The 15,159-nt window shown below is 43.7% G+C and overlaps 1 long non-coding RNA gene across 1 annotated transcript in view; it reads right to left on the bottom strand.

Moving 5' to 3' along the window:
* Positions 1 to 243: 243 nt before the first annotated feature.
* Positions 244 to 15,159, bottom strand: part of LOC146805165 (uncharacterized) — a 36,682-nt gene continuing 21,766 nt past the window's right edge. Inside the window, exons 2-3 of the long non-coding RNA XR_014967433.1 lie at positions 5,915 to 6,184; positions 244 to 1,455 (exon numbers count right to left, since the gene is read on the bottom strand). This is a non-coding gene — a long non-coding RNA (uncharacterized LOC146805165). The remainder of the gene's footprint in view (positions 1,456 to 5,914; positions 6,185 to 15,159) is intronic.

The following is a 15,159-nucleotide window of genomic DNA, read 5'->3' as shown; positions in this document are numbered from 1 at the left end:
GTATAATACCTTCAGGAGACTTTACATAAACATGTAAAATCAAAAATGCATTTAAGCCAATAAAGAGAGTTTTGAGTAGTTTTAAAGGGTTTTATTTTCTAGTTAAAAGTTAAAGTTTTCTGACCCTTTATTCATTAGTCAAATATCAATCAGGTTACAGATTTGAAAATAGGAAAATAGAATTAATACAGAACATATTACAGTCTGCATATAAGCATCACTTGTAGAAAAGAAAATGTGGTGCAAAATGTCAGTCAAAACTCTTAAAAAGTTTCTAAGAAAAGAGTGAATCTTGCAAGCCTAATCAATAATTAATAACGGCAAAAATCTCCCATAAAGAGAAATAAATGCATAGGACAAATACATCTTTTCAAAAGCAGTTAGTCAAAGCATGAAATTTAAAGTTTAGCACCTAAAATCTAAACCTGTTCTGATCCTCTAAGCTCTCTCTCTCTGCCTTACTGTGCGGTTCCTCTGTCTCTCTGTCTCGGGAGCTGCAAAATAGCCCCCACAGACGCAGCCCCTCCTTCTCTCTCTTAGGCTTCCAGTTATCTGACTACTGTCCTGCCTGGTGTTCAGGAAAAAATAAGCAAAAAAAGCCACCCCTCCCACTTGTAAACCATATTTCAAGCAAACGTCCACGTGCTTGGTCCTCATAGCTGGTCCAATCAAAACTTCAAGACACATCGTCTCCCCATGGGCTGACTGGATACGTCATTAATCAGGTGTGTTCCTCATTACATGACTTCACATCCTTTTACATTTTAAAACAATTACATTTTCTGTAACAAAAAGTATTATTTATGAGGAAACAGAAAAATAAATTTTATAAGAAAAATGTGTGCTCTGCAGTTTCTCTTCACTCCACTGTTTAAACAGGCTACAAAAAAAATAAAAGAAATATGCAACATAATGAAGGGTGAAGAGACGGAAACTGGAGGGCGTGATTTATTAACAAAGACCTTTCATTGAGAGTTGGTAAGGAAGAGGAGCACCTTCCATTATTTCATATTTTCACTTGTAGGTACCAAAAGTGTTACCCTTTCAAAGCATCTGATTGATGTTCTCACTTTTCATGCACCAAAATCTGCCACTTAAAAAGAATACATTTGACTAGGCCTTATGTCATGTTTTCATTTTGCTTGCGCCAAAATCTGCGTCATTTTAAATGCAGTCTATCTGAAGCACAAAAATAAAGCAATGCCTGACTCCAGATGAAATCTGAGCTACATCAGTGGACATAAATGTGGCGGATGGTGTTCTTCCTTGGTCGGCCACCACTGGATGCTGATGAAGAAGATCATGTTAAGGTGTTGTCGTCTTGCTCCTTAAGGACGCTCTCCTCATCCTCCTGGCCAGGGGTCACCTCAGTGTCACTGGGTTCCCGAGAACCACTGTGACCAGCTGCAACCCCAGTGGTCTCAGCCCTGTCTCCTTCTCTGCCCTCTGTAGATGCTGTAACACAAGTAGAAATGGGTTTTACCAATTGCTTGAGGCCAACATGCAAGCATATCATCACATCACACATTATACATCATCACGGAGAAGTACTTGTACAAGGGTCTGTACATCATTTGTACCAGTGGTCTGAAAATATGTATTAATGCCACATAAACTGAGCATAGTCAATCATCAGGGTGTCAGAACAACTGCCAGCTCAAACTGCATCTGGGAGACTGCACAAATTTCACCTCTCAACCTAGGCCCTTGTACCATGGAATTGCTAGCTTAAGCTATCTAATGCAACATCTTCATGAATATATCACTACTTATCCACACAAGACCTGCAAAAAGCTAAAGGTCAGGAGTCTCAAACCTACTACTACCGGGATAAGTGACATTAAATTGTGAACTAACAATTGAGATGGAAGGGCCCATTCCACACAGCTAACATTTCCAAGTTACTGTCTCAATTCTGTCCACTGCCATATGATGCTGTTGACAGATGCACGAGTAGGCTAGCTATGTATCACATGTATTTCAGAACAGTAGTAAGGGAGACATATAGGCACAAAGTTGTGTGAGATAACAGCATAAATGACCTTTGTACCTGACTCTGCCTAGGTACATCAACATTTAAGAACATTACTTGTGGGCAAGCCTTTTCCACATTCAAATTGTCTATACCTATAGGTAATTGACAGTACATAAGGCATTGTAATGAGGCCATCCATGAATATGTCAGATTGGCCCCCACAAGGACAATGGCTTCAAGGTACCTTCCAGGTATTTATGATACATGTATCCATATAGTACTGACTTCTGACACAGAAGTCACACCAACATGTCAGCACATCACTCCCAGTTGCATGTCACCATCTGCAGACTGATGGCTCACTGATGCACATGGCCATCCCAGCACACTACATAGATCCCTTTCATTGGCATGCTTAGAGAAATGGCTGAGATGACTGTAACAACCCTAACATGTGTCAAATCATCAACACATTTAACTGCAAGATGTCAGCCATCAGTGTCATTGGTATGTGTGACTCATCTACCCATATCCTAATATAACACAAAAAATTGGCTTTTGCAGACTCTGTATGAATGGTCATTACTCAGTCATATGATCATGTACACATTGTCAAATAGAAATGTCTGCTGCATACAGTTACTGTATATACCCTCAGTTCAAGTATGCCACAGAGGTACTTGTGACAGTTCAACATGTAAAGGTGATAGAGCATGATTTTTGTGCATAAAATCTGCTCAATGTAATCTGTCCAAAAGTGTGAATTAACATAAACTAATAAATTGCATAATAGTAACACATTGAAAACATAATGTATAACGTTAACATGTGTATAGGAGAATCGGCAAATGTTTTCCTGAGTAATGAAATTAACATAATGAAAACTATTTAATGATAGTTGAGAAACTTAGGTGATTAGTATTTAATAAATAAATGAAGAATAATTTTGTTTGTTAATTGAATGTGATTTATTTCTTCTGAAATGCAGAGACAAGACAAAAACAGAAGAAAAGCCTTTATTCTTCGTGAAACACTTTATAAATATTTTAGAAATAATTCTCTCTTTTGCTAAAATAATGTAGGCCTTGAAATGTTAAAATGTTAGAGGATGTGCTTCCGTGCTCCTGTCCTTCAAAAGTTTCAAATGTTTCCTTAAAATGCAGATGTTAGTCTATTTCTGAATGAACTTTTTAGGTTTTTCCTGTCTAGGTGAGAGACGATGTAGTTCTAGTATAATTGTTTCAACAATTATATACTTACGTATCGAGGACTTCTTTTTCCTTCCTTGGAAGTTGATGTAATAACGTTTTGACAAATGCCGTTTAGAAATGTTTGTAAAGTAGAACTCGGAAGACTGTCTCCTCATGCGAAATGACCAATGAGGATGCAAGGCGAAGAAAGAAAATGAAATATTTAATTGAGATAAGAGTGTCATGTACTATAAGAACTTCTGTGAGAAAATGTTCATCGGCTCGTTCACAAGATTCAATCAATCAATCAATCATGGCATTTGTAAAGCGCACTACATACCCGAGAGGGTCTCAAGGCCCTTGGCGGGGAGCTGCTACTGTTCGAAGAGCCAGGTCTTGAGGAGTCTTCTGAAGGTCAGTAGGTCTTCGGTCTGCTACAGGCGAATGGGGAGGGTGTTCCATGTCTTGGCGGCGTGGTGGGAGAATGATCTGCCGCTGACGGTCACTCTTGGGATGCTGGGGACGGTGGCGAGGGTGCGGTCTGTGGAGTGGAGCTGGCGGGTGGGGGTGTAGAGGCTGAGTCGGCTGTTCAGGTATGTTGGTCCGGTGTTGTGGAGCGCCTTGTGTGCGTGGGTGAGGAGTTTGAAGGTTATCCTCTTATTCCCAGTGCAGGTTTCTCAGGTGGGGTGTGATGTGGCTGTGGCGAGGGATGTCGAGGATCAGGCGTGCGGAGGCGTTCTGAATGCTTTAAAGCCGATTCAGGAGTTTGGCCGGGGCTCCTGCGTAGAGTGCGTTTCCGTAGTTCAGTCTACTGCTGACGAGGGCCTGGGTGACTTTCCTTTTTATTTCGGTGGGGATCCACTTGGAGATCCTGCGAAACATGCGGAGGGTGTTGAAGCAGGAGGAGGAGACGGCGTTGACCTGCTTCGTCATGGAGAGGGTAGAGTCGAGGATGACCCCTAGATTGCGTGCGTGGTTGGTGGGTGTTGGGGGTGTTCCTAGTGCAGCCGGCCACCAGGAGTCGTCCCAGGCCGAGGGAGTGGATCCGAGGATGAGGACCTCCGTCTTGTCCGAGTTCAGCTTCAGTTGGCTGTTCCTCATCCAGTCGGCGATGGCCTTCATTCCTTCGTGGAGGATTGTTTTGGCGGTGTGGGGGTCCTTGGTGAGGGAGAGGATCAGCTGGGTGTCGTCGGCATAGGAGATGATGTTGAGGTCATGCCGTCGTGCGATGTGGGCGAGTGGTGCCATGTAGACGTTGAACAACGTGGGGCTGAGGGATGAGCCTTGGGTTCGCAGCAGATGATCTCGGTGGCTTCGGAGTGGAAGGGGGGAGGCGGACGCTCTGTGTTCTGCCAGAGAGGAAGGAGGAGGTCCAGTCCAGGGCCTTCTCTTGGATTCCGGTGTCGTAGAGGCGTGTTCATAGTGTGCGGTGGCAGACCGTGTCGAAGGCGGCTGACAGGTCCAGGAGTATGAGGGCCGCGGTTTCTCCGTTGTCTAGCAGGGTCCTGATGTCATCGGTGGCGGCGATGAGGGCAGTTTCGGTGCTGTGGTTGCTGCGGAACCTGGACTGGTACGGGTCCAGATTAGTGACCTGTCCCTGCGTTCGTTGGTATATTGACTGCCGTGCTGATTCTGTTACTCTGGGTGGTGTGAATCCTGCAATCCTAAAGACTTTCCTATTTGACTTTGCACATCATCGGCTGGTGATGCTGCTTGTGCTATACTCTTTTATCCGAGGGGTTAGCTTTTCAGACTAAATGCATGCTGTGCATTTGAATTTCTAGGTTGGTATGAGAAACTGATAATCTTGCATATTTGTCTTTGCAATGATTTTTCTCTCTCCCTCTCACTCCTCAATACCTTTTGTTGATGTATTTTAATGAGTTGTTTCTTATTGTGAATTTATCCTGTAACATTGAATCTAAATATTACATTCTAATCTGTGTACATGTGTTTGACCATTCATATTATGAAATAACAAGATACGAATTAGCGTTTGTCTTTATTCATGAGTTATTGAGTTATTTGACATGGTATTGATAAATACTGATGTTTAAGCTATTTCTTCATTTTAGTTTCTGATTACTTTGTCCCTTTTAGCTCTACCAATGATCCATCGGAGGACATTTGTTACAGCTAACTATGTGATAATGACTTATGGGCCCGTCATTAGTGTTACGTTTCTGATAGTTTTATAAGGTTGGTGTGGGGCATAAGATGATTTGAAAAAAACACCGCTTCAGCTGCATCAAAGATACACATGACTGCATGTAGGCATCCATTAAGCTGACATGAGTTATGTTGGCCAATTATTGCTACTGCACACTGCCAAATACCAAGGAGATGTGGTACCCAGTCGAAGCACCCAGAGTCCATTGAATACCATACCACAAGTATGCGGTATACCATCTCATGAGACACAGTAGAGAGGCAGCTAAACTGCAGAATCAAGATGACAAGTGGCCTGTGTAGGACCACTTACACACATTACAATCTGCTGCAATGGAGGACATTACTCCGCCATGTGGATCTGCCACAGTGGTAAGACATGTTTTATTGGCCCTTACTTAGTTCAAAGAAACATGACCTATAGTCAGTGGTGGACACTAAGCACCTACTCCCATGCCCACAAATGCAACAATGGACCTGTTGTGTGGGACATAGCTCAGCTCCAAGTTTGCGGAGAGAATGCTGCCTGTAACAAAATTTAGCTGTTCATGCAGAAAGTCACACTCAGGCAAATACTCACCCCCAAATTGCTGCTGTTGGGCTCTCAACTGCCCATGAAGCTCTGGGTGGGCCACCACCAGTATGCGGTCCATCACAGGGTTGTGCTCCGGTGTGCGCCTCTACCTCACTTGGAAGCCAGACCCAGCTTGAACTCTGCAATCTTGTGTGTTGAGCTCCGGTGATCATCCCACCCCTTACGGCAGTGGGCACGATGCCGGTTTGAGACACCCAGGGTGTCCACCTTCCCGGCGATGGCTTTCCAGAGGATCTTCTTTTGATGGGCAGTGATCTGTATGAATGCAAGAGATGTAGAAATAGTTTTGTACCAGCAAAATTCTAGGTCTCTATATGGTAGGTATAACATAGCTAGCCATCTAGCACACCGTAACGCCATATGGAACATTGTACAAGTGCCCATGTCACATGCTAGGCCTAATAAATGCATGGAAATGGCCTCTTCTGCTCGTGTGAAGGTAAACCCAAAGGCTGGTCATGACATGCACAGACGGAGGTAACCCACTAACATTATGTTGATCAAAGCAATCCTATATGGAATGTGATGTGAAGAACTATAACACACATTATACCGTTTTGGAATTCTGAAGGGAACAGGATGTGTGCATGACTACCCGGACACCTTTCCTGACAATCTCAGTGCATTGATGCACATGGTACATAGTGGAGAGTAAAATAATTTACCCAGCATACAAGGACTTAGAACAAAAGGTAAGGGCTGGAATGTGTGACCCTCAGGACTACGTCTCATTGGGATGGTGTAGAAATGTGAACCACTCCAATGAACTACCTATTGAGTAGGCTAAACTTTGTCTTGTTTTTACTGCTGTCACAGGACACCCCTTTAGGCACATGTGGCACTGTAACACGGATGATACTTACTCTACATTTGTTAGTGGGGAAACTTTAGGGAAACATGTGTTCCACACTTCTACCTCCCACCAATCGTGTACCTGTAGCCTCACTGTACATGTCTCAGATGTGCAATCGGGAGGCATAATGGAAGCTACACAAAGGAAGCATTGTTAAATGCATTAGGTATTGCCTATGTGTTTATTAATACTTTTTTTGTTTTTGTTTTAGCTTGGTGAGTAGTTGAGCAGAATAAATTTAAGAAAGCGTGACTGAGCTGGAAGAAGGTGAGGGTGAGAGGAGTTCGAAACACCGGAAAGCAGGAAAGGGGTGGGTTGACCCCATGCAGATGGAGATCCACAGTTAGCCCCTGAGATACTTTAAATGGTAATCGTCACAGCAGGTCATCCCTTCTCACTGAGTGATGAAAGAGTCCAATAAACACAAATTTACAATGGGGCTTGATCAGGGGCGGCTCCTCCACTAGGGCGGAGGAACGTCACCCCACTACTTTCTCACAGTGCGAGAAGCAGAAACATAAAATGGTAATAACTTCCGGATAATACCATTTTATGTTTAGTTGCAGGCGGGTGGGCAGGGCTGCTCTGGAGCAGGGGAGGAGTGGTGTGTGTGCCCACTCCTGAGAGCGCAATGACTGTTTGGACGGCCCTCTGGGCCTGCATGGAGAACATGGGCTCCCAGTAAGTCCCTGGCTGGGCGGCGGTCCCACCAATCACAACGCTGCCATTGCAGCATTGTGATTGGCTTAGGGGAGGGGAGGGAGGCTGCCTGCTTCCTGTTCCTAATATCAGACTACAGGAGGTAGCCCATACACCCTATAGAGACCAGGGTGAACATATATAACATACAACAATGTCTCTAAGGGTATTAGTTAGTAGTCAATTTAAAGAAGCACAATTAGTTGCTGGGAGTAGAAGGAGAAACCAGGGAGACAAAAATGCAATTTGACAACATAAAATTGAGTTTCTGTAATCGTATATATTTGTTATAAATGACTTCATATATTCTGACATGTAGAAGAACAGCACTGCGTTACATTAATTGGCATGTAACCTGTGGGATACTGTGCACAAGTGCTCGTGAAGTGGTGACGACACAAGTGATATGTGAGGAAGTATGTACAGCGATGTGAAAGGGCACAACAAAAAGACAATTGGTGGTGGAATTTGCATAGTAGAGATACCCAAACATTGAATGATAATATATACAGGTGAAGTCAAGGTGGGTATCCTTGAGGAGCTAGCGCCGAGGTTTTCGCTGTTAGAGTCGACGGCGTTTCGGCCTGTTGGAGTGTTCAGGCCTTCATCAGGACTCTTATTTTTATAACAGTGCTGTGGGTAAGAATGAACACACTCAGAGGTGGACCGTGTTGAGTGAGAGATATGAGGGGAGGTATAGAAAAAGGGAAGGGGGAGGTTTTGAGGGGTTGGATGAGCACAAGGGGAAGAGGAGGACCGGTTACAGCGCGGCAAACATGTGAGAAAGTGTAGGAAGATTACCGCGTGTCTAGGCTCAACGAGAAAGATAAAGTAGCAGGTAAGTTGTCCTTGTCTGTGATCAGGAGCGCGGAGGCGCAAAGGTTGCCAATTAGAATCATGGCGACTTACGCATAGTATGCGCCAGGAATCCCAATTATAGATGTGCAGGATCCCCGTATAGATCAAATTAAGGATGCATCTGTCTGAAGTGAAAGAAAAAGGTAAGTACGCCATTCAGGGGTGGCAGTGGGATCTAACAGCTGAGAGAGAGGACAACTCACTGGTCCAGAAGGATCAGAAGTAATTGTGTAAAGTAGTCCCTGGAAGATGGTCCAAGGCGGGTCCAGTGATTACTGTAAGGATCCGTGTTGAGGAAAAGCTGCTGGAGTAGGTTGTCTGGGGAAGAAGGGAGGTACGTGGGTCAAGGGAGTGCAATGAGAATACAGGTCACGAATACTTGTCATGCATTCATGGTACCCCTGTGGCGGTGGGTCTAATGGACAGCGGTACTAGGAATTAAAAGTCTGGTGTAACGTGGCCAGAATGCCGTGAACCTAGTACCAAATCAGGTTAGGAACGTGGTACCACTTAAGTAGGGGGGTGAGGTATGGCCACCTGCGGGTAGGTATAGTCGAATAACGTTGGTGTGGTATGACGGCCAAGTGGGCGTGGTTGGCCTGGTGACCTTGATACGGTGGAAGGCTATGGAAGTGGAAGTTAGCACGACAACCGGGGAGGTAAGAAGAGTGGCCGCTTAATCAGAGAGCCACTGGCAGTCTAGTGAACATGAATCCCTGGCTCGAGTGAAAATTCAACTCGAATACGGTATTCAGGGAGGGAGAAAGTGCTGGTGGCCAGCATACCACGAGGTGACAGCCGTTAGAACGCACTAAAAATAACTGGCTCAATATCATGCAGGTGAGGGGATTATCCGATCAAAGATCGGGAGGCCGGAGGGTACGCATAACTAATAAAGGAGCAGCGCAACTTTCTATGAAGCAATCGGCTGTCAGCGAGGAATAAATCTCTGGTGTACGAAGCCGGCATTAGTCTGGCCCAAGTAAAGGCGACAATGTGCTGCTGGTGCTTAAAAGCTGGTCTAGTCAGGTAATACGCATGCAAGTATACACGTTTTGTAGAACTAGACCGGCACAGAGCATGCAAGAAGAAGAAGAGAAAGGAAAGACTAAGAACCTCTCGCATCTGTTGCAATAGTTTAAGTATTGTCTCTGCTGCGTGTGAACAAATATATTGGCATGCCACTGTCTGTATTGTCCCCGGAAATGTCGCCTACCTCCCCCACACTACGAGGTGGTCTTATTAATGCCCGTTCGTTGTGTAAAAATGCGCAAAATATACAGGAGCTCATTTCCGACAATGACCTCGATTGGCTTCTGATTACCGAGACCTGGCTTAAGCCTTGGTGTAATCCTGACTTGGCTATCGCTCTCCCGGAGAATTTTTCTATTCAGCGTCTAGATAGAAAGGAAAAACGGGGAGGCGGCCTGGCCATTATATATCGCAGCTCACTAAAATGCTCCTCCCATGAACTCGCCGAGATAAAAGGAGCAGAAGCGTTAGCATTCTCTTTGGGTATACATGATTCACTCACATTTTCTGGTGTACTCATTTATCGCCCCCCAGGCCCCCCTAAGGAATTCCTGGAAAGTGTGGGAGATGCACTCAGTAACTTGGTACTTAGATTCTCGAATTTTACCATACTGGGTGATTTAAATTTGCACCTTGACTCTCCAAAAGCCTCTGGAGTGGACTGCTTTATGGACATTATTAATATTCTAGGACTCACTCTTCTGACTCATCAATATACGCATTCGGGTGGCCACCTATTAGACTGTATTTGCTCTAATTCCAGCAATCTGATAGTCAATCCGCCCTGTCCCCAGATTTGGTCTGACCATTTCTTTATCCCGTTCTCTATTCCATTTTTGCATAAAATGTCGGATAGAATTAGAAATAACACCACCACTCCTAACATGATTCATAAACCTAACTGGAAACAACTATCCAGTAGACTTGATGCGTTGGATGCGCCTGGAATTGGCACCCTGGCGCCAACAGGTAACACCTCTGTTGATAACCAAAAGCTGCGGGATTGGATAACTATGATAGGCAATCAACTAAGTCCTTCCAACATCAGAAATTCCACTAAAAAGAAAATGAAGGCTCCTTGGTTTACATTACCCCTGAGAGTTAAACTGGGGGAAATAAAAACATTAGAACGCCGGTGGCGCAGGCATTATGAGACCACTGCCCGTGACATTTATAAACAGGCCAGAAGACAGTACCATGCAGATATAAAATCAGCCAAAAAAGCCTACTATCTTCAGGCAATTGAAACGGCAGCTCAAGGACAAAAGGAAATCTTTAATATAGTCAAGGACTTTATGAATCCCTCTGTCCTGTCGCAGGAGATTCCACCTTCTCAAATCCTATGTAATGAGATCTCGGATTACTTCGAGAATAAAATTCTTAAAATTGTGAGAACCTTTCCTCTAGTTCCCTCCATTTTAGAAGCAGATGAAAGAGGGGAGAGGGTGAAGGCCCCAATTAGTTTGGACACTTTCGCCCCTGTCTCCCTTGAAGACTCCCTTAAAGCCATTTTTGCGAGCAAATCCGGATCCCCCTTTGATCCTTGCCCTCCTTTGGCTTTACAATCTCTGGCAGAAACTATCAACCCCATTGTAAACAGTATTATTAATTCATCTTTAGCGACGGCAGATGTCCCTAGCGATTGGAAGCTTGCTGCGGTCAAACCACTTCAAAAAAAAAACCTTGCCGACCCTACCACTCTCTCCAACCTACGCCCAATCTCCCTGCTTCCAGTGATGTCTAAATTAACGGAAAAATTTGTGAACATCCAACTCACAAATTTCCTGGAAACTAATGATATTTTACATCATAATCAGTCAGGGTTCCGGTCAAAACACTCTACCGAGTCTGCCTTATTGTTTACAACTGAGACTCTCCGTTTGGCCATTGACCAGGGAAAGAAGGCGGTCCTAATTCTACTTGACCTGTCGGCAGCGTTTGATACGGTCTCGCATAACATCTTGGCGGACCGTTTAGCTGCCGCGGGGGTAGAGGGGACAGCTCTGACCTGGCTGAGAAACTTTCTCAGAGATAGACACCAAATTACAGTATTGGGCCAGTATCAATCTGAAGCTAAGGCCCTTACCTCGGGAGTCCCCCAGGGTTCAAGTTTGAGTCCCATACTTTTTAATCTGTACCTGGTTCCCCTGATTAATCTGATTACTTCTTTCCAGATCAGTACTATCTCGTATGCTGACGACACCCAGCTTATCCTAGTACTAGACAGGGATCGAGCAGGTGCCGACGAAGAAAATCTTAAAGAGTGCCTAGCCGCAACATTTAAATGGATGACAGATAATCATCTTAAATGCAATGCCGAGAAGACGGAAATCCTTCCGGTCGGAAAAGAAAATCTGTTTTCCCCGATAAGTTGTTGGCCGGATGGTGAGGTACCTCCTCCTAATACCATCACATCAGTCCGGAACTTAGGCATTAAATTTGACAATCAGCTGTCCTTCAAACAACAAGCTGTTGCAGTAGCTGGCACATGCTTTCACATAACCAAAGCCTTGAGAAAGTTCTTTGATCTTCTGCCGCTGTCAGCCAGGAAAACTGTTGCAGTGGCCTTGATCACTTCTAGGCTGGACTACTGCAACAGTCTATATGCAGGAGCCAACAGATCGGTACTTCACAGACTACAAATGGTCCAACATGCAGCTGCCCGCCTAGTATTAGGCTGGCCCCGTAGATCATCAGCTTCTGCAGCAATGGATGCATTACACTGGCTACCAATCGCAAAGAGAATACTTTTTAAGGTCCTCTTGATTACCTTTAGGGCTTTTCACCATCGAGGCCCTAAATATCTAACTGAGGGTTTTAAGCGATACAAGCCGGTACGTTGTCTAAGATCTGCGGGCCAAAACCTGCTGACTATCCCTAAATTTAAGCTGACAACTAAAGGTGGCAAATCTGTCTTCGTGTTGGGTGCTAAAGCATGGAACAAGCTACCCTTTTCCTTACGCTCCTTGTCGGATGAAACCCAATACAGGAAAGCATTAAAAACTTGGGTATACTCTATGTCCAATTCAGCTTGTATAGCAATGGTCTGAGATGTAGTGTGCCGCATGTAATCTGTGTCTACTCCCCCCCCCTTCTCGTACATCTGAGTTGGGTGAGCGCCAAGATACTCCCTGGAGTGGTAGCAGCGCTATAGAAGTAACTTTTACATTACATTACATTACATTACATTACATTACATTACATTTCAGCATTTTAACCAGAGACAAGTAAATCAATTGAACATTGGAGTTTTAAACAGAAACAAGTAAATCAATAGAACATTCAAATTTTAGAAGAGAGATGTGTAAAATCCACAGGACAGCAATAGTGGGGTGTATAGCAAGTATGTGCTTGGTCATTAGGGAAAATCAATTGAACATTGGAATTATAAACAGACGAGAAAATCAATTGAACATTGGAATTTTAAATAAAAGAGAGATTTACAACACCCACAGGACCACAATAATGGGGTGTATAGCAAGTATGTGCTTGGTCATTAAATAACATATGCCAGTGATATATCGCGCAAAGCATGTATAGAAGTACACATTGGTGGGTTAAATCAATACAGTGATCATTCTGTAGATGAACCATATGATTGTCTGTGCACATTTTAAGGTGGACATTATACAATATGGTGAAAACTTTATAGATTAAAAGTTGGTGCATAGCAGGGTAGTGAGTGGAACATGCATACAATAGAATATTTCAATGGCCACACCTATGCGGTTATTGTTCTTTGGAGAAGGAAAGTATAATGGTCTGTACACGTGTTAAGGTGGGCAATTAAGAATGGGAATACAGTTGGTGTATAGCAAAGCAGGTATGGCAAAGTACACGGGGACTGCCTGCAGCAAGTGGAGATGTTATATGCAGGCATATCATGAGAACACATCGAGCGTGTGTCCATATGCGTTGAACAACGTGTGGGACATGTAGAGTCATGTCAGGGTACTGTTCCACTCATCTAGGGTGTTCAAGCCGTGTTCAATTGTGTTACAACGTGCTATCCAGTGGCACTCACATCTGTTTAGAAGTCTCTGCATGTTACCACCCCTCGTTGGTAGGGTAGGTACGTTCGAGGGGGAACTACCTGTACCAATACTCAGGAGAGAGCCAAACCTGCCACAAATTCTATCAATGGGGCCTGAATTAACAACAGAAATAACCACCATGAACACCGACACCCCCAAGTCGCTCCCCATCTGCAACATATCCCAAGATGACCTCTCACCTCATGAAAATAGCTTTCTGAGCAAAGGACTTACTTTCATCCCGATAGTAAAAAGCAACTTCTTTGAATTACAGGAAAATCTGTTACAATTCTTCGGAAGGATAAGCAATTTGTTTGTAGGGAGATCACAACATCAACAAACCACTTACTCAATCTTCCAACCAGCTTCCACATTTCATCCCTCTTCAGCCTTTATCCCCTCTGAAATCCTGACTTCTGAAAGGCGTGTTCTACTTGAGATGAAGAACATCCAATTTCAACATGAATGTGTTCCCTACAACCTGACCCTACTTGAAAAACAAGCCTTGAACTGCCTTACATCTAACAAGGATATCATTATTAAGCCAGCAGATAAAGGTGGAGGGATTTTCATCATGGACCAAGCAAAATATGACACGGAGATCGTAAGACAATTGGGCTTCCTGCTCCTGTTCCAGCTGCTGTCAATGGGGGGATAAAGCAGTGCAGGAAGAAAGCCAGGGACTTCATACTTTTTTTGTATGAGTCCATCTGAGATGAAAGGCGCAAAATAAATTAACAGCAAGTCACTGGTAACTTCATCAGATACTGCCCTCCTGGGATTAATGTGTTAGCCGGCTGATTTCAAGCCCTGATGCTGGCTGTTAAGTGGCTGAATGTGCTAGACTGACCGAGAGCGATCCCAAACATCATTTAGTGATTGCTATTTTTGCATCAAGAGAATCCCTCTTGTGTCCAGTGTGCTTGCCTGTGGTGCCAGCAGATACATATCTACAGACATAGCAGCTCAATCATGTAACAATGCAATTGCCTGAATTCAAATGTGTGTGAACCTAAAAAGGAATAAGCAAACCTAGGTTTAAGGTGGTGTCACCACGTTGCATTCCAGAAACAGAAAACAGTCCGTATAATGAGACGAGCAAGATCAGAAAAAATCATAAATAGAAAGAAAAATTATGCACAAAACTGGGAAAAGATGCGTGATGATTAACTGCAGTCTCAACAATAAAGAGTACTTTCACAGATGTGCTATGTGGACAGAAGCAGCATGCAAAATGACAAACAGATTATGTGAAAAAATTATCATCTGTGACTTGGAATGAGAACTTGGGTTCCAAAAAAGAAAAGCCTGTTGAGCAATACACGGGGAAGTGCAGAATCGTAATTGCACTGATTCAAAGTAACAAATAGATTTCTAACTTATACCATAGAAAGAAAATGTATAAAGACCCTCGAGGTTCATCGACATACCATAAACCCGTATTTGCTACAATAATGAGCCATAGTCCATAAACAATTTTATATACGAACGAAAAGAGTTAAAGTTGCACGTACATTAGATGTCACACAACCGGTAGTAATGTGAAAAGTTAATGCTGTGAATACATACGATGAACATTGAAATAATAAAGGCAGGAAAGGGCAATGTGGCGGAAAGATTATAAAATTAACTCATAAACCGTAGCGATAAACCATATTGGTGCACGCCACGGTTAAAATGTGGCAATGTGAGGGGGCATCAAGCCAAACATGGTAGTACATTTAACAATTAAGGAATTAAATGTTAGACGGTAT

Source organism: Triturus cristatus, chromosome 8, assembly GCF_964204655.1.
Source record: "Triturus cristatus chromosome 8, aTriCri1.1, whole genome shotgun sequence".
Lineage (NCBI taxonomy): Eukaryota > Metazoa > Chordata > Amphibia > Caudata > Salamandridae > Triturus > Triturus cristatus.
The sequence above is the reverse complement of the archived record's forward strand: the minus strand, read 5'-3'. Positions and strand labels throughout refer to the sequence as shown.